General features: G+C 34.9%; 1 long non-coding RNA gene across 2 annotated transcripts in view; it reads left to right on the top strand.

The window, feature by feature from the left end:
• LOC135217958 (uncharacterized) overlaps nucleotides 1–13,537 on the top strand; it is a 33,898-nt gene extending 20,361 nt beyond the window's left edge. Inside the window, exons 2-3 of one of the 2 annotated variants that reach the window (XR_010315246.1) lie at nucleotides 11,779–11,981; nucleotides 12,814–13,537. This is a non-coding gene — a long non-coding RNA (uncharacterized LOC135217958). The remainder of the gene's footprint in view (nucleotides 1–11,778; nucleotides 11,982–12,813) is intronic. The other variant, XR_010315247.1, reaches the window with a different exon arrangement.
• Nucleotides 13,538–24,208: the final 10,671 nt, after the last annotated feature.

Here is a 24,208-nt window from a genome sequence, read left to right as displayed (position 1 = left end):
TCAATAAGGGTTTCTTTTTGGTCAGTAAGAGTTTCTTTATATTGGATAATAATGGTTTATGCAAGATTATAGCGTTTGCTCAGCTCGGGGACCGACTTATATTTAACAACAATGTAACTAAACAAGCTTTCCATGAGACTTTTAAACCTAATTTAATTATTCTTCATACCCAGATACACATACCAACCACATACTCACGCATCCGCCAGCATACTCACGTTCCAGCGCCACATTGTAACTCATAAAGATTATGTGCATTTTGGTGTGTCCCACATTTTTTGGTCCGCTGGCAAATATTCAAAGTTGATTATGTCACAATTATGTCACTGGAGTATTTTCCAGTAATTATTCACTGGTATAGTCTGTGTGTGTGTGTTTCATTATTCACCGGAGTCCAGCGATGTACTTTGATGTGTTGCGATGCAAAAAGTATTACCAGTGTGAACTGTTTTGGAAATTTAGTCCAGTTAGAAATACAAGTAACGTTTTTTATTCAATATTATTTTGGTAGAGTCAGTATCACAACAGTAGTAGAAGTAAGTCTACAGATACTTTCAGAAATGATAAACTACCGCAAGGATAGGAATCCTGTACACCTCAAATGCTGTACATAAAGAACACATCTTAATCATATACTGTTCTTTAATCACTGGTCTTACACTCAACTATTTTCAAGATAACTGTAACGAATAAAAACTATTTTCAAAAGGTTATGAATCCTGTACACCTCAAATACTGTACATAAAGAACATAATCTTAAACATGTACAATTCTTTAATCACTGATCTTACATTCAACATGACCTTTTTTTCAAGATAACTATAAAGAATGAAAACTATTTTCAAAAGGATATGAATCCTGTACACCTCAAATACTGAACATAAGGAACATAATCTTAAACATGTACAAGTCTTTAATCACTGGTCTTACATTCAGCATAACTTTTTTTTTCAAGATAACTGTAAATAATAAAAACTATTTCCTAAATTATTATAGGAATTCTGTACACCTCAAATACTGTACATAAAGAACATATCTTAAACATTTACTCTCCTTTAATCACTGGTCTTGCATTCAACATGACTGTTATTTAAAGATAACCGTAAAGAATAAAAACTATTTTCAAAAGGATAGGAATCCTGTACACCTCAAATACTGTACATAAGGAACACATCTTAAACATTAACTATTCTTTAATCACTGGTCTTACTTTCAACGCGACTTCTTTTAAGAAAACTGGAAAGAATAAAAAACCCCATTTTCAAAAACGCTCTCTCGGGAGGGGTAAATGTTATAACTTTATATCAAAAACAACCCCCCCACCCCCCCAGTAGCTACTCAAGATATAATTACAAACTGAAGACCCTTCTTGTAGCTTCCGACATAACCTGGCTTCATAACGAAACGTGTATCTACTTTCTTCCTATAGAAAGGGGCCCTTCTTATTTGGCTTTTTCTGGACTTGATACAGTCTGGGATATAGATGGTTAATTTCAAACTAATTTCAGTTCTGTTTTAAATCTGGCACAAAACATATAATAGAGTAATTCATTGAATCTTGGTATATATAATATTGTCCAATAGCTTTGTTCCCAGACAACAAATGATAGAGTAATTCGTTGTCATCTTTATTTATAATATTGATTTGTTGTTTTTCCCCCAGTTTGTTTGTAGATGTCAGAGATATGTACCCTGCAATTCTTGTAAATAATCTTACGCCTATGTACTCTTGTGCATGAAGTATATATAACCTTGATTAGAAAAACATTCTCTTTCCTAACAAATGTACATTTAATGACAAATGTTTTACAGAAATATACTTTTCCCCAGACGAAGGGAACTCATTCTCGTTTTAATTTTCATTTTTTAATTTCAAGACCAACTTCGAAAATGACAAGAACAACACTACACTTCCACGAAAGTTTAATCCCTGAGTTTTCGTACTCGGATTTACTTTATTTTTTTTTTTTAAAGTAACTTCTAAAAAAAATTACTTTTCCTTTCGTCCATTTTTTTAAAGAGTTTCTCATAAGCTCCGTATTTTTTCACAGTCTAAAAACGATTTTGCGTCGCGAATATTTTTTTTTATGAAAAGTGAAAAAATACATGAGGGTCGCCTGCAGAATATTACAAAGTAAGGTTCCAGGCTTCCGCCAAATTCCTCCTTCGTAATGTTTGATTTTTTTTTCCTAACCCTTAGTTTTATCGACTTATCACAAAATTGCAAACGCATTCCTAAAGCAATTCTCCTTTTAATCAGATGCTTTACTTACATTTTTATCTATATATTTATCAATTTGTTGATTTATTTCTCCCTTTTTTCAATATCTGATCTCCTCTTTCTGTATTTCCAATTGCCCTCTGTTACCTCTTTCTAATGAACACCATAATATTCTTTGGAGGATTGGATTTAAAGCCAATGGCCCGTGTGGGGGTGTTCCATATGAATTAGGGTTCCTCTTCTGAAAATAATAATAATAATAATAATAATAATAGATCAGAAAACCAGGAAACATATGACAATACACAAAGCACTACACCCAAGAGCAAATACGGACAGACTATACATAACACGAAAGGAAGGAGGGAGAGGACTACTAAGCATAGAGGACTGCGTCAGCATCGAGAACAGAGCACTGGGGCAATATCTGAAAACCAGTGAAGACGAGTGGCTAAAGAGTGCATGGGAAGAAGAACTAATAAAAATAGACGAAGACCCAGAAATATACGGAGACATGAGAATGACAAACAGAACAGAGGACTGGCACAACAAACCAATGCACGGACATACATGAGACAGACTAAAGAACTAGCCAGCGATGACACGTGGCAATGGCTACAGAGGGGAGAGCTAAAGAAGGAAACTGAAGGAATGATAACAGCGGCACAAGATCAGGCCCTAAGAACCAGATATGTTCAAAGAACGATAGACGGAAATAACATCTCTCCCATATGTAGGGAGTGTAATACGAAAAATGAAACCATAAACCACATAGCAAGCGAATGTCCGGCACTTGACAGAACCAGTACAAAAAGAGGCATGATTCAGTGGCAAAAGCCCTCCACTGGAGCCTGTGCAAGAAACATCAGCTACCTTGCAGTAATAAGTTGTACGAACACCAACCTGAAGGAGTGATAGAAAACGATCAGGCAAAGATCCTCTGGGACTATGGTATCAGAACAGATAGGGTGATACGTGCAAATAGTGATACTTTCTTCTTGACAAAATCAAGAAGAAAGTATCACTCATTGATGTCGCAATACCATGGGACACCAGAGTTGAAGAGAAAGAGAGAGAAAAAATGGATAAGTATCAAGATCTGAAAATAGAAATAAGAAGGATATGGGATATGCCAGTGGAAATCGTACCCATAATCATAGGAGCACTAGGCACAATCCCAAGATCCCTGAAAAGGAATCTAAAAAAACTAGAGGCTGAAGTAGCTCCAGGACTCATGCAGAAGAGTGTGATCCTAGAAACGGCATATAGTAAGAAACGTGATGGACTCCTAAGGAGGCAGGATGCAACCCGGAACCCCACACTATAAATACCACCCAGTCGAATTGGAGGACTGTGATAGAGCAAAAAAAAAAAAAAAATAAATAAATAAATAATAATAATAATAATATAAACACTTGGAAAGAGGAGAGATTAACATAGACTATTTTAGATGTATGTATAATATACATAAATACATACATATATATATATGTATGTATGTATATATACTACTGGCTTGGATATGCCTGTACATACCTTCCCGTTCTCCCACCCTTATAAAATTACAGCTATCACCGGAGACTTCATACGCGGGAATTGGAGTTAATGAAAACAAAAAAAAAGGGCCCCAAAATCAAATATTTATGACACGAAACCTCCCCATTGTATCGGGTTTAACCACTGATGTGTCCCGACATTCCGACTCTCCATGGCAGCATAAAATAGAGAAGTTTATATCATTTTTTTTTATTCTATGCTTGCATGAAACGGGGATTGTGCTTTCTCGAATTCGGCATCACACACACACACACACAATGCAACATTTTTTTTTATAGTAGAGAGTGAATACGATTATATTACGGGTATAGAAATGTATCCTGAGAGAGAGAGAGAGAGAGAAAGAAAGAGCGAGGATTGTCAGTATTCTAGTAATCGTTCTTGTGTTAAATCCTTTGAACAACATCATAATATGTATATATATATATATATATATATATATATATATATATATATATATATTATATATATCTGGATATTTAACAATCACTCAAGAATTCCATGCCTTTTATTCTACCATTCACTTCGCGGATGGCATTCTTGTGTATGTGTATGCATATGTGTGTGTGTGTGTGTGTAGATATTTCCCGCTCAACTGCAGCTTAAAATCTCTCACGTAAATAATGTAAACCCAGGTCATTTCCGTAAAAAGGGGTAAATAAAAAAAAGTTGAAAAAAATAAAGCATCTTCGTTCTAGTCTTAACCACTGGGCAAAAGTGGGAAGTGAAACGATTTACGACCTTGAGTACTCACGCCATAGAATCGTAACATCCTTGAAAAGATCCCTGCTCATAACTCGTTACGTAATTACGCAATTTTCGTTTTAGAGATAGGAGTAGTTATGTAACGATTACGTAACAGGTTAAAGAGGAGTTATGATATTTCTCCGTTAACGTGCCATTAGATAGATAGAAAGTATTCTTTCCTATATATTTTATTCTACCTGGGTATTAATGACCGTAGCGTGTTAGGTTAGCCATACTAGGGAAAGGGAAGAGACAAGGTGTGATCCGACCTCCAGCTTACTCGGGGGCGCGTGCTAAAATCTACGGTCAAATAGAGCGTTGTTTCACCTACGAAAATTAAAATAAATAAACTATATTTTATTATAAATTATTTTTCTGTACTGTTTAAGAGGCACATTGTTTACTTTTTACATTTTCATTATAGTAAATAAATCATAAATATCCTATCCTGATCTTTAACTCAACGTGAAACACCTTTTTCAGACCTTTTTAGGCTTTCCGTTGAGCTTTCCTACATCCCCACCCCCACACCCCCTCTCCAACAACAACAACAAAGCAGTTTGTAAGCTTACTCCCCGAGTAAACAAAAAATGTTATCATCTTTCACTTGATAAAATTTTCTTTTATATAATAATTTCTACACTGAAATTTTCTGTCAGTTTTTTAAATGAATAAAATTGTTCATCAGGGCATCCTTTTATATATTATATTTTTAAATTATTTTTTTTAAATAAGTTTTTTAAATAGATAAAATTGTTCATCACGGCATCCTTTTTTATATCATACTTTTTTTATTATTTTTTAAAAATAAGTTTTTTAAATTAATAAAATTGTTCATCAGGGCATCCTTTTTTATGTAACATTTTTTTATCATTTTTTAAAAATCAGTTTTTTAAATGAATAAAATTTTTCATCTCGGCATCCTTTTTTATAGATTTTTTTATTATTATTTTTAAAAGGATCAGTTTTTCAAACGAATAAAATTGTTTATCAGGGCAACTTTTTCTATATGATTTTTTAAAATTATTTTTTGAAAATCAGTTTTTAATGAATAAAATTGTTTATCAGGGCAACCTTTTCTATATGATTTTTTAAAATTATTTTTTGAAAATCAGTTTTTATTTAATAAAATTGTTTATCAGGGCAACCTTTTCTATTTAATATTTATTTAATCATTTTTAGAAAATCAGTTTTCTAATGAATAAAATTGTTTATCAGGGCAACATTTTATATATCTATCATATATATTATATATATATATATTATTATAATATAATATCTATATATATATATATATATATATATATATATATATATATATATTATATGTTATCATTTAAAGAAAATGGAAAGCTTGTATCTGTTACGGAGGTTTTCGCAGTCAAATGTATAATTATCTCCCCAACTCAAAATTTTATCTTCCCTAAGTCGTCCATGAAGGTCTACTAAAGAAAAAAAAAAATTTAAAGTCGTTTTATGTTCCCTAACTAAATCGTCAATCAAGGTCGGAATAAAAGTCGTTTTATCTCACCCAAATTGAAATTGCCTATTAGGTCCATGCTACAATTTATAAAAAAAAAAAATAGTCGTTTTATTTTACCTACCTCTAAATCGATAAACAGGTCCATGCTACAATTTATAAAAAAACATTCGTTTCATCTCACCTAACTCTAAATCGCCAACCAGGTCCATGCTACAATTTATTAAAAAAAACAGTCGTTTCATCTCACCTGACTTGAAATCGCCAACCAGGACCATGCTACAACTTATTATAAAAACAGTCGTTTCATCTCGCCTAACTCTTAATCGTCAACTAGGTCCATGCTACAGTTTATTAAAAAAACAGTCGTTTTATCTCACCTAACTCTACTCTAAATCGCCAATCAGGTCCATGCTACAATTTATTAGAAAACAGTCGTTTTACCTCACCTAACTTTAAATCGCCAACCAGGTCCATGCTACAATTTATTAAAAAATAGTAGTTTTATCTTACCTACCTCTAAATCGCCAATTAGGTCCATGCTACAATTTATTATAAAAACAGTCGTTTTACCTCACCTAAACTAAATCGACAACCATGTCCATGCTTTAAAAAAAATAGTTTTATTTACACCGAATTACCGACCAATTTTATCAAAACGGCTCAAAACCCTTTAGTGCAACAGTTATATCATCCTATTCATCCCGTCGGTAAAAAAAAAAAAAATTGAGCTGGGAAAATCCCTCAAATATACTCAAATATACTACTACAGCTCTCTGACGGAAACTCGTATAATCGTGAATCTAGGTTAATGCCGTCGGCTTTATTCAGCATTTTCCCCCCATGAAAAACAGGGAGGTGGGTGTTGGGGGAGCCGGGGGTGGGTGGGGGGTGTCGGGAGGGTGTTGGGAGATGGGTGCGGGTGGCTGTGTTGGAAATCATTGCCACACTGAGGGTCAAAGATTTATTAAAATGGTGTCGTGGACAGCTGAGCGAGACAACGTTTGAATTCATGTAAATGTGATCTGGGTTACGTGGTATATCTAATACAATACAAGCACAAATAAAAAATTGTTCTAACTCCTAAAGACACGGGAGACAGAACAGCTTAGCCAGACAGCATTTAAATTAATGTAAACGTGATGCGAGTTACGCAACATATCTGACACAACAGCAACACGAATAAAAATGAATCCCAAGTTCTACAGACACTGAGAGATGGCCTCCCATTATATATCTCTGGCAGTAAAGGATAATTAGTTCGTATATACAGAAATCATGCAACTAGATGCTATACGTCCATTGCAGTTATGCAATGTATTTCAACGACCAACGAAAACGTGAAAAAAAGAAGGTTTGCGAATTAATATAATGGTCTACGTTCATTTAATCACTTTTAGTCCTCTGGATTATGAGATTATAACTAGGATGTTTTTCTTTTTCTTTCTTGTTATTAAAGAAAAACTCGTTTGAATACTTTGGTTGAGTGCTCTTGAAGAGTTGAATAGAAGGCATCAGACTATGAGTTAGTATCGTCACAATAAGATGGAAGCCCAGAGAGAGAGAGAGAGAGAGAGAGAGAGAGAGAGAGAGAGAGAGAGAGAGAGAGAGAGAGAGGAGCATTCAGTCTCGAATTGAATTTTTAAATAATTCGCACACAAAAATATAGATGTATGATCGCGAGACTTTTTCATTTTCACAAAATATCAAACCGCAAATATCTTAATAACAAAAGCCCATAGTTTATCCGGTGGTTTCATTCTGCACCACTGAAAAAAAATTAATTACAGGCAGTGTCTCCATAACCTTCAACTTTTATCGAGAATTTTCTTTATAAACCCACAGTTTATCCAGGTTTCTGTCGTCTCCAGTGACAAGGACAGCAATCAAAATAATGAAAAGTCAGTAAACTAATAGTTTTTGTAGGACGAAACTGCATAAAAAAAAAATAACATTTATCACAAGTCCTTTGTGGAATAAAATGTATTCCTCTCATTTCTTTACGAAAATAAAGACTGCTGCCATCTCAATATGCTCTAGATATTTGGTTTACCAATATGCTAGAATTTTTACGAAACGATATCGCGTGTGGTATTTTCAGAATCCACGAGCCTCTCCCTATTAATTACTTATTTTTACCTCCCATGAAGACGTTTTTCTCAAGAAAAGGGGATATCCTTTACTCTAAACTGAACTAAGTTCCCATCTCTCTCTCTCTCTCTCTCTCTCTCTTTTCTCTCTCTCGCCTCTCTCCTCTCTTCTCTCTCTCTCTCTCTCTCTCCTAAAAATCTCGGTAATTAATTCCTTATTAATTCATCAAAGAAGTTTAGTCTCTACATATTCCCCAAGCAACCCTCAGATTTAATATCCAACTTCCTAAATTATTTCCTTCCTTTTAATAATTATTGACTCTTATCCCTTGGAAGTTCGTAACTGAATTTTTATTTATTTATTTATTTATTTATTTATTTATTTACTTATTTATCTATTTTTATTATCTGAGAGCTATATATTGTACACCTCACTTAAGGGCGTTAGTATCGACAATACTCCTCACGTGATGTACTGTACGTACATTACGTGTAAAACCGTCGGCTATGACTGGCAGCTCTTCAGTCGTTCACCAGATGCCGTAGAGTGAGGGTGTATCCCATATCTCCGGAAGGCGCTGCCAGATGTAAGTTCCATGGCTAACTTCAACCTTAATCAAAGTAAAAACTACTGAGGCTAGAAGGTTGCTATTAGGTATATGTTTGATGATTGGAGGGTGGATGATCAATGTATCAATTAGCAGGACCTAGCTTCAGTAGTTTTTTTTAAGATCTGAGGGCGGACAAAGCTGGCCCCTAATTACACACAAATGAGAGACAGAGTCTTTTGCCTGATAGAAAATGTCGAGTCCTACTGCTTCAGAACGTGAATCGTTTCCCTATACACTTGTTTACCTAACTCTTCGCAGTTAACTGGTCCCGTCAGTGAACAAAAACCAGTTTGGAAGCGCTAGTAATTTTTTTCCTTTTGCTCTTCCATCAGGAGGTTCAGACAGCTGGAATTATTGGTCTGCCACCGAATAAATTTGTACGCATTTTCCGGAAGATCTGCAAATCTGGACGCGTTGGCAAAACACGCTTTGTTTTCATGACGTCATTCGGTGGTTTTTCGGGCTTTCGGTTGGCGGGTGTTTTTATGTTTGTGATGCAGGTTTTATGTTTACTTTTTAATGATGGAAAAAGAAGAAATGGGATGAAAACATTGAGGAATACCGGTAAGTTGCCATAAGAGTTACCAGTTGTGTGTTTTAATATCCGGTTTTCGAGTTGTGGGGATTATTGACATTCCAGTATATATATATGTATACATACATATATATATATATATATATATATATATATATATATATATATATATATATATATATCACAAGTATATGTATATGTCAACACATACACACGCACATATACGTATGTATGTGTATTTATATAGGTACACAAACACACACACACACACACACACACACACACATATATATATATATATATATATATATATATATATATATATATATATATATATACATAAAAATAAGACTATACATTGAAATTTGATGTAATCATTAGAAGGGATGCATTGCATGTGGCAAAATGAGAGAGAGAGAGAGAGAGAGAGAGAGAGAGAATATATCGTGGACTGAACATTGAAATTTAATGCAGTAATAATAAAGGATGCATTGCATGTGGTAAAGTGAGAGAGAGAGAGAGAGAGAGAGAGAGAGAGAGAGAGAATATATCGTGGACTGAACATTGAAATTTAATGCAGTAATAATAAAGAATGCATTGCATGTGGTAAAGTGAGAGAGAGAGAGAGAGAGAGAGAGAGAGAGAGAGAGAGAGAAATATATTACAAGGAGTTTTCAAGAATATTGAAATTCGATGTAATTACGAGATGTGATAAAATGAGAGAGAGAGAGAGAGAGAGAGAATATATATTACAAGGAGTTACAAGGAGCTACAAGAATATTGAAATTTGATGTAATTACGAGATATGGTAAAATGAGAGAGAGAGGGAGAGAGAGAGAGAGTACCTGTCCGTACACCTGCACTAACGCCAGTGGTACTTTCGCTCCTTTGGTCAATAATCGGAGGCAGGTCGAGAGAGAGAGAGAACTGGCCCTCTGCTACCTGCAGTGGATGCGTCCTATTGCTGCTTCTGCTGCCTGTGTCACATTTCGGCCTTTTTTATGGCTGTGGTTACGGCAGGTTGGCTTGGTAGTCTCTCTCTCTCTCTCTCTCTCTCTCTCTCTCTCTCTCTCTCTCTCTCTCTCTCATACACACACACACGCATAAATATGCCTTTTGTATCGAAAAGGGTCCAGTAATGATACTGTTATGATTAAACAAAACTATAGTTTGTACATCTGGGAACGATTATCTTCCATAACATATTTCATTTAACTAAGTAATTTTATATAAAGATTATTTATTCGTATTTTGTCTAAGCTCCTTTTTTTTTAATAATATCTTGAATCATCAAAAAGTACAATAAAAAAACTCAAGGTTTCATGTCAAGGTCATCGTGCATCCTACGAGAAGAGAAAGGAAAATATCTTATGCAAGCACGTAAGCGCGCTCCAGTTTTCCAGACCCGTTTTCCAGACCCGGAGTTTTCCAGACGCATTCCTGGAAAACAATGAATGGGGGGGGGGTGGGGGGGGGGGGGGGGGGGGGAGTTGCTGGCTTCGCCATCATTTATTCAGTTGAGTTCAAACTTACGAATGCAGAGGTTCTTAAACATTAAGGGGCAGTCTCCATAGACGCGGAAAATAGACGCGTGCATTTCGCTCGAGTTAAACATTCAGGTCAGACTTACTGGTCAAATATGAGTTTAACTTTGGCCATGTAACTTTTTTGAAGTTCACGAGATGAAAACCTCGTATATTGTGCACGTCTTCCAGCGCTGAAGCAGGGTCAGTTGGCGAGGTCAAGGTGACAGGTTCAAGCCAATGTCAATTAGGAATTTATCTTTGGTCATAAATTTTGAACTACTGTTTGACAAAAGTAAGCAGCTAAACAAATCTATTTGAATAGTTGCGTCCAGGTGAAGGTGTAGGTCATGCTTCAAGTTCAAAGGTCAGAGGTCAAATAGACATTTAACCTCGAAGTTAAATTTATTCTTCAATGCTTTAATAGAACAAGATCATACAATGTAATATATATATCTATATATATTATATCGGTATATATATATGGTGGGTGTGTGTGTGTGTGTGTGTGTTGGTGTGGGTGTGTTGTGTTGTTGTGTGTGTGTGTGTACGAATCTGCTGGTCACTTTTTTTTACCAGATACATATGCAACTGTAATAGCCACAATTCAAGAAGTTAAGAGGGCATTGTGGCTATTACAGTTGCATATATATATATATATATATATATATATATATATATATATATATATATATATATGTGTGTGTGTGTGTGTGTGTGTGTGTGTGTGTGTGTATGTGTGTGTGTGTGTGTGTGTGTGTGTGTGTGTGTGTGAAGAACATTTCTTTTACTCTGTAAGTCAATTTATTACAGTTTATTACAGCTAAATCTTCATCTACATCTAATGCTACTATTACTAACGATTTTGACGTTTCCTCTGTAACAAAACAAATTTCATTAACTGTCCTAACAAAACAACGTCTTGGAGCGGGCAGACTAAGGCAAGTCCCTATCCGGCCGTAAAGAAAATACCAAAACAAATTGCCAGCTATTAAAGGAACACGATCTTTCCAGGGAAGCTTAAGTTACAATGACCTGTTCTACATCCACGAGGAAACGAGTTCAAGGAGACCCTTTTGGAGAGTCAAGTCATAGACAAACTGTCTTCGCTGGGACTCGATCCAGGGCATCTCACAACATTACCATAAACTCCAAACTTTTCTGGGTCGAGGAGGGAAAGAGGTCCTTGTACTTCCTACTTACGGACGCTAAAGTACGTACGTAACCATAAAGACCTTAATCGTATATTTATATTCATTTATATCTAATAATTCATTGGCGTGTCTTGTTTCCTTTTCTGATAACTGGTCCCTTCTTGAACCATAATCATTTGTTTATTTATATTCGTGTGTCTAATAATTTATTGGCCTTTCTTGTTTTCTTTTCTGATAACTGGTCCCTTTTTGAACCTTAATCATTTGTTTATATTTTTATCTGTTTAATCTGTTTAATGATTTACTGACATGGCTTGTTTTCTTTTATGTTAAATGATCCCATCTTTCTGTACTTCCTATTATCTTGTGTAACTTCTTTCAAATTAACACCATATTCTTTGGATGTTTGAATTTCCAGTCCATAGCCTCTTTAGTCATGTGACATATGAATAGACCTTTCATCCCTCACACCATTGGGCTGTGGAACAGTCTACCTGAGGAACCTGAATAACTAGATCCTCAAAAACCAGTCCTCCTTTGAATTCTATAATTTACTCATATTTTTATCTGTTTATTTATGATTTTTTTTTCTGATAACTGATCTCTTGAGTGTCGAGTTAATGGCTCTTGCAGGCTTGTTCCATATGAATAGGGGTTTATCTGCTGAATAATAATAATAATAATAATAATAATAATAATAATAATAATAATAATTAATAATAATAATAATAATGATAATAATAATTAATAATAATTAAATATTTTCTGCTACTAATAATAATCATATCGTTTTGATTCGTGTGTCATATAATAATAATAATAATAATAATAATAATAATAATAATAATAATAATAATAATAATAATAATAATAATAATATTTTGTTACTTTTCAGTGACTACAGAAAAGGGTTCATCGGATCAACCTTTTGAATTCACAGAGATGTCGAATTGAATCCCAATGTTTACTCCTGGTTGGACGAGAACAAAATAAGCTCAGCGCGTCACAAATTTGGATAAAAGAGCCATGAAAATGAACACTGACGGCATTATCAGGGTGATTGTTATTTTCATACATAAAGATAATTACAGAGGGGACTCGGTCCACCCATACATTATATCGAAATGGATGACGCCATAACTTCACGGCGTAATTATCGAGTGGGAAAGAAAGGTGTGATGGAGGCACATCATACATCGTGCATCATTTTATTCGTGATCCCGTGATGCATAAGCCACCTCCGATGAGGTGATTACTACTGATTCATTATTCATTTATGAAAACTTAATTTTTGAAAACAACCACTACACAGAGGCTAATCATATCGGTGATATCTAAATATTCTGATAAAAATGTCCATGCAGTCTTCGTGGCTACACGAATATATTACTAGGCGAGTTCAACTGAAAACAAATGAAAATAGCAATAATCCTAAAACTAGGATTAATTATATAAATGCATATATATATATATATATATATAATATATATATATATGTGTGTGTGTACACTATTAAAGGCAACAAAAACTAATCAACAATAAACGCTTTGTAAATATTATCAATATATCTCGTCAAGCTAAGGAAGACTATTAATGTGGATCCTTCTATTGATAACTGAGAAGCCCGATTCGGTGTTTATTATATATATATATATATATATATATATATATATATATATATTATGTATGTATGATAATATATATATATATATACGTTATATATACATATATATATATATATATATATATATATATCTATATATATATATATATGATATATATTTATAATATATACACGCACACACACATAAAGGCCAGCCTCATATTTGGAGACAATTATAAATAAAGTTTATAGTACAACTTTCCCCGCATAATTTGACGAGCAATAATAATATATTTTTTTTAATGTAAGAGGCTGCGAAAAGACTAAATAAAAAAGAAAGTGGATCATATGAAAGAAAGTATTATTAGAAAGCTTAGGGATTTAACTATGATATTCATTAAAATGAGGACGTCAGTTAGCAAGAAAATAATTCTGAGAGAAATGAAAAGTTATTAATACTCATCATGTGTTTTTTTCATTTAAAACTTGTTTTTTCTTATAGATTAATGATGATACAAAAGGAAAAATTAACATGGTACCTCTCATTACTTAGTCATGATGTGAGAATATTTTCTCAACTTTAATTGACATTTTAAGTAATTAAATCACGATTAAAAAGGTAATTCTTTTGAAAATTATGTTTTATTAACTTAATACATATGAGAACGAAAAAAATGTAAATTGAAAAAACCAGAAACCCCAGAAATGTTTGAATAAACAGCAAACAGCATCCCATAAACCTGGTTGCTCTTCGCAGTTCTTGCTGTTTTGGCGGGAAATAAGCTGTCCTATCATTGGCTGTCGATGACGTCATTAACCACACTTACTCATTACGTCATAAGTCGTTGCTGTATGTGACCACCCTTCTAACTCTAAGCCACTAATTCTTTAAACATATCTCGTCCATATACAAATCCCATAAACCACAAAGTCTTGAATTCTATATCAAATATTTTGAAGCAGAGAGTTGCCAATTTATATTTATTTACAGTAGGTGCGTAGATTTGTCCAAGGATTCTAAAACGATGAGAAAAACAAAATCTATTTAATTTTTTATGCAAACGAATCCATAAAATCTAATTTCCTTCTTTAATGCTCATTTATCAAAGTACTTAGCTTTTTATATAATATTTGTGAGAGATAGATAACAATAACGAGGCAAAACAAACATATTTGTACGAATTAGAGTTCAGCCAATGGCAACAGTGGAGAAAGGCATGTCTGCATAAAAGAAAACGAATAATTGGTTTACATAATATAGGAAAACGAATGATTAGTTGAAACTCTTAACAGAAGAACTACAGAGAATACAATGTATGGGACCCAAGGGGATCTATCATCGCAATTCCAGGGATTCCATACCTTTAATAGTTACCTGTGGGCCAAGAGTAGGCTCCTCTTAAATGAATATAAGTCGAAAGTTGAATGTGTTATTTTTACAAAAGTGTCCCCTGCTCTCTAGCCCCATCCATAATACTATGCTGGATGATATCATCAACTACCGTAAAGATATATGTTTGTTTACGGTATCTGATGATGTCATCCATCATAGTTTTATGAATGGGGCTACTGAGCTGCTTCCACTCTTTTGCAGGGGACACTTATGTAAAAATGACATACTTGACTTTCGACTTACATTCATTTTAGAGGAGCCTACAATTGCCCCATAGGTAACTATTAAAGGTATGGAATCACTGGAATTTCGATACGTTGTATTCTCTGCATTTCTTCTGTTAAGAGTTTCAACTAATTATTAGTTTTCCTTTATTATGTAACCCAATTATTCGTTTTCTTTAATTATGCAGACATGCCTTCCTCCACTGTTGCCATTTGGGTGAACTCTAATGGTTGCAAATATCTTCGTTTTCCTTCATTAACTGTTATCTAGCTCTCACAATTATTATATAAAAAGATAAGTACTTCGATAAAAGAGTAATATAAAAGGAAATTAGATTTTTATTGATTCATTTTCATTAAAAATGTAAATGGATTTTTTTTCTCATCGTTTCAGAATCCTTGGACAAGACTACACTGTAATGTAAATAAAAGCTAACAGGCAACCCTATCGTGAAGAAATATACCGAATTATTAACGCTAAAAGAGCATTTCTTCATTATAGATCTACTTTAAAATATCTGATATAGAATTCAAGACTTTGTGGCTGATGTGGTTTGTATATAGACGGCATATGTTTAAAGAATTAGTGGCTTAGAGTTAGAATGGTAGTCACATACGGCAACTTTTGTGACGTAATGAGTAGGTGTGGTTAATGATGTCATCAACAGCCAATGATAGGACAGCAAGTTTCCCGCCAAAACAGCAGGTACTTCGAGGAACAACCAGTTTTATGCGTTGTTGTTTGCTGTTTTTTCAAATTTGTCAAACATAGTATTAAGTTAATAAAAACTTAATTTTCAAAAGAATGACCTTTTTAATCGTCATTTGATTAATTAAAATGACAATTAAAGTTGAGGAAATATTCTCACATCACGGCTCAATCAATAAATGAGGGGGATCATTTCATTTTTTCCTTTAAATTGAGTTTGCATCAATCTATAAATAAGAAAGAGCAAGTCTTAAATGAAAAAAAGCACATATTTATACTGATAAGTATCTTATAACTTTTCGTTTCTCTCAGAATTATTTTCTTGCAAAGTGACGTCTTCATTTTAATGTATTTCCCTAAGCTTTCTAATAAGCCTTCCTTTCATATGATCCACTTTCCTTTTTTATTTATTATTTCTCTGCTTCGCTCATTTAAAAAAATTAATTACTTTGGCTCGTCAAATCAACACAGGGAAAGTTGTATGAATATTACTATTTCATAGCTAGAGAGAGATTTATATTTCTCTATAAATATGAGGCTGGCCTCTCTCTCACTACACACACACACACACACACACATATATATATATATATAGTATATATATATATCTATATATATATATATATATACTATTTTCATAAAGTGGATAGAATCGTATTGATAATAATACCTATTGACTTTTTTTTTAATTTCCTTTAAGTTCAAGTGAATGCGTAGCGTATATCTCCATCGCTTCTTTCAGTTTTCAAGGCTGAAGTCTTACGGAAATAAATGAAACTACTAATTTGCAGCTATATTTATTTATTCACAGTCATACAGTCAGTTTTCTGGGACCTACATTCTAATGTTCAAGATATTAAAGCCAAAAAGGAATGACCAAGAAAAAATACATGTTCAACATGTATACAAGTATGTCAAGAAACGTTTTTTTATTTGAATAAATACCAAACAAACAATAAAACGAAAGGAATGTAGAAAACATTGTAAAAACAAGAAGCTAGTGAAGTGCCTTCTCTTAAAGAAGTCCCTCTTAAATTGGATGGCTGCATCGTTTGAGTGAATTTTTTCTATTGAGTTGTTTCCAATTTTCCTTACGATTATTTTCTGTTGGACGAGAATTGGCCCAACGATCCTACTTTTGTAAAGAGAAAGATATTCAGCTTATTTTTAAAAGTAGTTTTCATTCTCTAAGCGAGGAAGGGTTGTGAAATATGGTGTGCTATTACTGTAGAGTTTTCGGATAAATTCAGCAGTCGACGAGGCTATATATATTTTGCTTACTACATCTGATGACGTTATTCCCGTAGTTAGAATGAGGTCTCCAGAACCGCTTCCACTCACCTCTGTAAAAAGGAACTCATTCAGTTTCGACAAACATTCATTGTTAAGGATGTCTACTCTTGCATTGTGGTAGCTACTATAGGTATAGAATCATTGGAGGTCTGAGGATATATGCACTTGTCCTTCATACGTAGTATTTTGTTTGGATTTCTCGACCAAGAAAGTGATGAATTAACTTACGTTAATTCCATTGTTGTCATCTGGGTGAACTCTTAATCCTTACAAAGATGTTGGGTGTGCATCACTAATTGTTGTTCCTCTCGCTTTCCTTAGTACCTGAAAAGTTATATCAAATGAAAAGGCAGTAAAAACATGTTCAGCTTTTACTGTTTCATTGCATCAACATTTCTTCAGTATTTTGCTTATTACTCCAGAATCCTTGGGGCGAAGTATACAATACATGTGCCATTATTTAAAATAAAAAACTGGCAACTCTTTCATTGTGGAAAATACCTATATATGTGCACTTTAAGAGCATTTCTTTACTTCATATCTATCTGAAAACACTTCCTATATAGAATTCAAGACTTTGAGATATTATATAGATATACGTACAGGCGAGATGTAATAAAACAAATGACTAGTTAGAAAATAAGTAAAATGTGGCAATACTTCATGACGTGGGGAAATAACATTTAATTCCACCGAGGGGGAAAAATGTGTTTTGATAAAATCATTCCGTGGCCGAGACGACGCCGTGTGTGTCTCTCTCTCATTAGGAATGCTGGCTGACGATTTCAGGAACTTTCTGTTCGTGGTCAGCTTTGATTACTTGGACAGTCCTTCTCTGCTCCATTTTCTCGTTGTTTTTCGCCTCTGTAATCCTTTTATTTATTATTTTATTATTATGACTGGGGCGTCTTCGATTACTTACTTCTAGGAGAGTTCGTTTCGCTGCAACATTAGGTGATGAATTGAACAATCGTTAAATGGGAGTTAAATATCTTATACGAATTCAACTGATGAAAACTAAGACTTGTAAGTTTAGGACCCCCGCTATGAAAGAATAAAACAATTAAAAGATCTGTGGCAGTTTGAGACAATGGTGGCCATGGTTAGTTAGCGTACGGGCGCCAGAATTCGGTAAAAGGTAAAATAAGATCCTATCAATTTTTGCATTATTAGCGACAGAAATATTCCATACATTCTAATGAAGTGTCATTTGATAAACATTCGGTATTCCTCACGTTCGTAACAGACAGATAAATAGACTGATAGATAGAACTTGGGCCAAAGGTCATGAGGTGGGACCTATGAAGTCATGCAACGCTGAAACTTTAAATTGACAGTAAAAAGGTTTGAAAGGCGTAACAGGAGGAACACCTCGCAGTTACACTGTGAAACAACTGTTAGGAAAGGATGGAAAGTAAGATGGGAGAAGGAGAATATGAACGGAGGTACAGTAAAAGGGATGAAAGGGGTTGCAGCTTCAGCAGCAGCTATATGGGAAGAAGGAACTGATGATTAAATTAATGCCAGTTTTTACAGACATGGAAGAATTCTTGGCGAAGTTGGGAAAAGTGAAGCGTATAGGACTCTGCATTTTCCTCGAGTGTCAGTGGCCGAGGTGGGGGATTGAGGCTGGGGGCTGGTGAGATTGTGGTCCAAGTGGTGAGGGTTGATTGTCATGGGATAATTGTAAAAAAGCCAGTTTTGTTTTGTTTTTGAATCCTCTCTCCTGGATAGTGACCCTTCAGGATTTTGATCCGGTATGTATCCACCTTCGTGGCGTGTTTAGTACAAGCCTGTTGGGGATTGCCGTGAGAATATAAACAAAAGACTATAAATATCAGTCACTATCTAGGAAAGGTCCCCCTTTTCACGTAACTGTTCCATGAAAATACGTGACACACACACGCGCACACTTCCATGTTGATCTCACCTTGTTGATACTAATCCTCTTTTCTAGATGAAGTTCACCCCTGTGCTTCAGTGACTTTCAGAACAAATCCTCTTACAGTTTGCCAGACGAGAGGTCACTCGTCTTGGCGTACGGTTTGTAAAACGCTCTCTCTCTGAACTGACCCAAACTGAATCCGGTGTCTTGCTGTACTCTTGGCAGGGTAAAATAATTTTCATTGCCGCGTACTCTCCATTATTCAGGATCACATTATGTCTGAATCATGTCCATTTGTCAAATTAACAATGGCATTAAGCTTAGGCTAGGGATCACTATAGTACTCTATTTCTTTTTATCAACGTACCAACAACTGGAATAGGTTTTGTTTGTTTGTATGGTGTTTTTACGTTGCACGGAACCAGTGGTTATTTAGCAACGGACCAACGGCTGTACGTGACCGAACCACGTCGAGAGTGAACTTCTATCACCAGAAATACACATCTCTAACACCTCAATGGAATGCCCGAGAATCGAACTCGCGGTCACCGAGGTGGCAGGCGAAGACCATGCCGATCACGCCACCGAGGCGCTAACAACTAGAATAGGGATTGGAGTATAAAATTCGCAGGGACATACTTCAACCCCCGATGTTACCGACTTGCTGCGTATTCAAAGCAACACGCCCGCAGTCCCTTGTTTGGCTACTTTTTTCTCTCTCTCAACAACACTGGAAATAACCAGAAACCGAACAAAGAATGGAAGAATTACAATCAATAGTCGGAAGCAACGAAGATGACAAAAATCACCCTCACGAGTCAACTGAACTTCTGTTTGCGCAAACAACGGTCAGCGCCAAAGCTGACAAGGGTGCTTTCGTATACTGAAAAATCACTTCCCAGAACAACAGACAAACTTTCTACAATAAGAATATATACCATAAATATACTAAATGTACGTATATATAATAGATAGATAAAGAGAAGGGGGGGAGCTCCCCATGGTCCACTGGTTATAGTAGATTCACATCAACCGTGCATTTGATGTCTAGGCCCGTCCCTTACAATGCTCTGATTGGCTTTTGATAAGCCAATCACAGGGCTGGAAAAACTCAGTCTCTCGGGCGAGTTCACAAGGATAGAATCTATGCTCCACCTCTCCTGAGGGATGCGTCTTTCAAAAGTATCCCTCAGGAGAGGTGGAACATGTATCCTGACTATGTGAACTATCGAGAGTGAGACTGAGAGTTTCCAGCCGTGTGATGGGCTTACCAACAGCCAATCAGGAGCGTCGTAAGGGACTGGCCTAGACATCAAATGCACGTTGATGTGAATCTACTATAGTAGTACTCAAACCTCACCAGACATAAAAGCCAGGTTCGATACCCGACTGAACATGCTATAAAAAAAAAAAAAAAAAAAAAAAAAAAAACCCTTTTGCATCTGTTCCACATAGTACCTGGTAGTTAGTAAGGTGTGGAGAATCACAAGCAGCGATAGGGAGGCTATAATAGGTCCAGTAACCTCATTCCAAAATTTTGCCGAGACCATATTACACCTGTAACAACATAAAAAAATTGGGGTTGCCCTCTGTGCTCCCCACAACCCCCCCAAAAAATAAACAAACATCCTTTGACGTACCCGTGTATCAAAATTTATCGTTATGCTTAATTACTAGCAACTCTATTTTTTCCTTTTTTTACTCATTGATTTTTCGCATTTTTCTCAAGAGTTCGTTTGAAGTATTATATAAGCGTACGTGAGTATGTACGTATGCATGTAAAAGGTCACATTTGTAATTGCTTCCCTTCCTTTTTCCTTCATGAAGACATCATGACGTCATTCTTCTCTCGCATGATTCTCAAACATAAGCTGATTACAGTAATCTTCGAACAAATCCTCTCTCCTCCTCTTTATCATTATTTTTCTAAGTCTCCTTCTTCATCCAGTATTATTAAGAGCTACTGAAGACAATCTTGAAAGCAACCACTAAAATCAGTTACATTCTTCTTAGACATTTCTTTCACCGTAATCCTCATTGTTCTTTTGTTTTATCTGTGAATTGTTTGGGTTCCCTGAGTAACCAAAGGAAGAGACTTTGTATTTTTGTTTGTTTGTTTGTATGGTGGTTTTACGTTGCATGGAACCAGTGGTTATTCAGCAACGGGGCCAACGGCTTTACGTGACTTCCGAACCACGTCGAGAGTGAACTTCTACCACCAGAAATAGACATCTCTGACCCCTCAATGGAATGCACGAGAATTGAACTCGCGACCACCTCGGAGGTGGCAAGTCAAGACCAAACCGACCACGCCACTGAGGCGATTTGTGACTTTGTATTACAGCGTGAACCAATAGTTTTCTTTTCTTAATAGCACATGAATTTGTCTTCTCAATTTCGAAGGTGCTACAGTCTTAAATTAACATGCGTGTTTGTAAATTTTTTCCCAACAAAGTATACAAAAGTCGAGTCATAGTAAGTTTGTTTGTTTGTATAGTGTTTTTATGTTGCATGGAACCAATGGTTATTCAACAACGGGACCAACGAACAAGCAATCTTACCCTACTTGAAACTACATTAACCAGCAATTTTCAAGTTGTGATTTATCTTGCATTTATTCGGGGATATCTATAAAGTCTTTATAACATTCTATAAAAACTTCTTTACAAAAATTGAATATCATGAATAACACACAATAGGGCACGACAACGCACAAGCGAACACCCAATAATTTAACATGTGGTTTCAAACTTTAATCAGGCAGAGAACTTTACTATTTGACTGATGGGGAGTATTTTTTTTTTATAAATTTTTGTAAATGTCACATTTTTTTTTAATCTGAATGAAGAAACTTTTGTTGTATCAAGTAGATAATTCAATTCCAGCTGAAGGAACCTTCGAGTCAAAACTTTATCTACGGAATATATAGAGTTTAGGCCAAAGGCCAAGCGCTCGGACCTATGAGGTCATTCAGCACTGAAAGAGAAATTGAGAGCAAGAGGTTTAAGTGGTGTAACAAGAAGGAAACCTTGCAGTTGCACCAAGAAACAATTGCAAAAAGAGGGTGGAAAGTAAAATGGAAGAAAGAATATGAGTGGAGGTAAAGTAAAATAGGAATGACAGGGGTTGCAGCAGCGCCTACAGTGTACTGCATGAGGTGCACCCCTAGGGGTTAGGTTAGTTTGTATCATTCTGTTTGATACCAGATTCACCACCACATGAATTCTGGCATTTATTCTTTAAAAATGTTTCCAGTAATTCAACAAAACCATTCATAAGAAAAAAACTGTTTCAATCTTTCGTAACTGACACTTCTGGGTGCCAAATAATTCAAACCATCATTTATATGACTGGTGAGTGATACAATGTACCATACAGTGCCTGAACACTTCAAGAAGACAGGGTTTGTGATATCCAATTAGAGTACAATTCAGGACCTTCAATGCCTTTCCATGTATGAGATTACATAACAAACAAACTGTCAATGAAAACATTTTACTATTCCATTCAAAATAACAGAAACAAATTACAATCATTCTCTTGCACTGATTACAAACTTAAAACCCTTTCTCTCTGATTCAGAACGGAGAAAACTAATACATACTCGGGCAAAATTTATTTTAACAAAGCAGTGACTTGAAGACATTTACACTTTAAACAAAATAGCCCAGCTATACTTGAAAAATAGGAGTATTGAAACTTGATGTGATCATTAGATTTAGAGACAAAACGAAACTCGAACTCATCAGTCATAACGAAAGATTTTGCCTCCTTACACAGGTAGGATGTCAGATTTGGAGGAAAAAAAAAAATAAAAAGAAATCCCTGGTACAAAGAGGGGGGAAAACAATTATGCATTTGCAATACCAGTATAAAACATTTTCAATCTGATTTACAAGTTTCTTACAGTACTAAAGATAATAAGTTTGAAATAACAATGATTCTCCATATATGCATTTACTGTCTATAATTACTATAGTAAAATAAAAGCAACTTCCATCAGCAATAAAAATCTATATTTCCACAACTGTTTAAAGACAACACCAATAAATAAAGAGCATTTTAATATAAAATGTAGTGCTTTGAGTCCTAGTGGAGTTAGGGAGCATGTTTACTGTTAACAATAGACATAAACAGCTATAGTACATTCGTCATTTCAAAATTTACCTCTAAATTCCATGACAAGGATGAATTCAACCCCACAAATCTGAGGTGTAAAATATAATAATGTAACCACTATAACCGGGACATTTCTTAAGTACCAACATGCAAACACTTTGTAATTATTTTTCAAGAATTTAGACAGACTTCTGATATTCAGATAATTCACTTCAAGAAAACTTATCTCAAAAGTGTACATGTTTAAGTAAAAGTTATAATATATAAACGTCATGATGCTTTTAGAAGCAAGAAGTTATTGGATTTATAAAGCACAGGAGAATAATAATATCACGAGTGAATCTGGCTCATGGAGGGCAAACATGCATAGGATAACATGTAGAAGGAAATAAATGTGCTTGGAACTGTGCACTCATTGAAAATGCAACTGTTTGCTTTATATATATATGAAAACGAACAACCGATGAGCGTTAGAAAAAGCAATGTAACATTACCGTGAGATATATACCAATGACGTCATTACCCAGACGCATTCATTACCAGCATATAAAACTAAAGCAAACAGCACCCAAACACAAATGTTTTCCCTAGGCAGTTTGGAAGGACTGCAGTTAAGTGGGGTCTGGATGACACAGATGACTTGTAAAATGACAGCCAGCTAGAGAAGCACAACAAATGAGTGGATGTACCCGCTCGGGTGTTCCATGGATTCTTTCGGCCTTTTGAAAAGAATGCTGGGAAAATTCGTACATTCAATAAACATAAAAAATTCAACAAAGGTTACTATATCTCTATCCTATTAAAATGTATAAAATCAATGACATGCAATCCAAAGAATGGACTCGCCATCCTACACATTAACAAGTTACGTTTTAATGAAGACAATGGCCACAAAAGAAAATAATACTAGCAAGTGCACAGTGGGTGCATGAATGTGTGTGTACCTAAATAAAGATATAAAAAAAGGAAGAGGGACCACATAATTAGTCATCATATCTTTATAAGAGCCTCTGACTCCAAAACCCTTTTTTTTTCTAAGTCGGTTAATTGATGCTTATTAGCTA

The sequence above is a fragment of the Macrobrachium nipponense genome, chromosome 9 (assembly GCF_015104395.2).
Source record: "Macrobrachium nipponense isolate FS-2020 chromosome 9, ASM1510439v2, whole genome shotgun sequence".
In the NCBI taxonomy this organism is placed as follows: domain Eukaryota; kingdom Metazoa; phylum Arthropoda; class Malacostraca; order Decapoda; family Palaemonidae; genus Macrobrachium; species Macrobrachium nipponense.
Note: the sequence above shows the minus strand (reverse complement) of the source record. Positions and strands in the feature narration are given on the sequence as shown.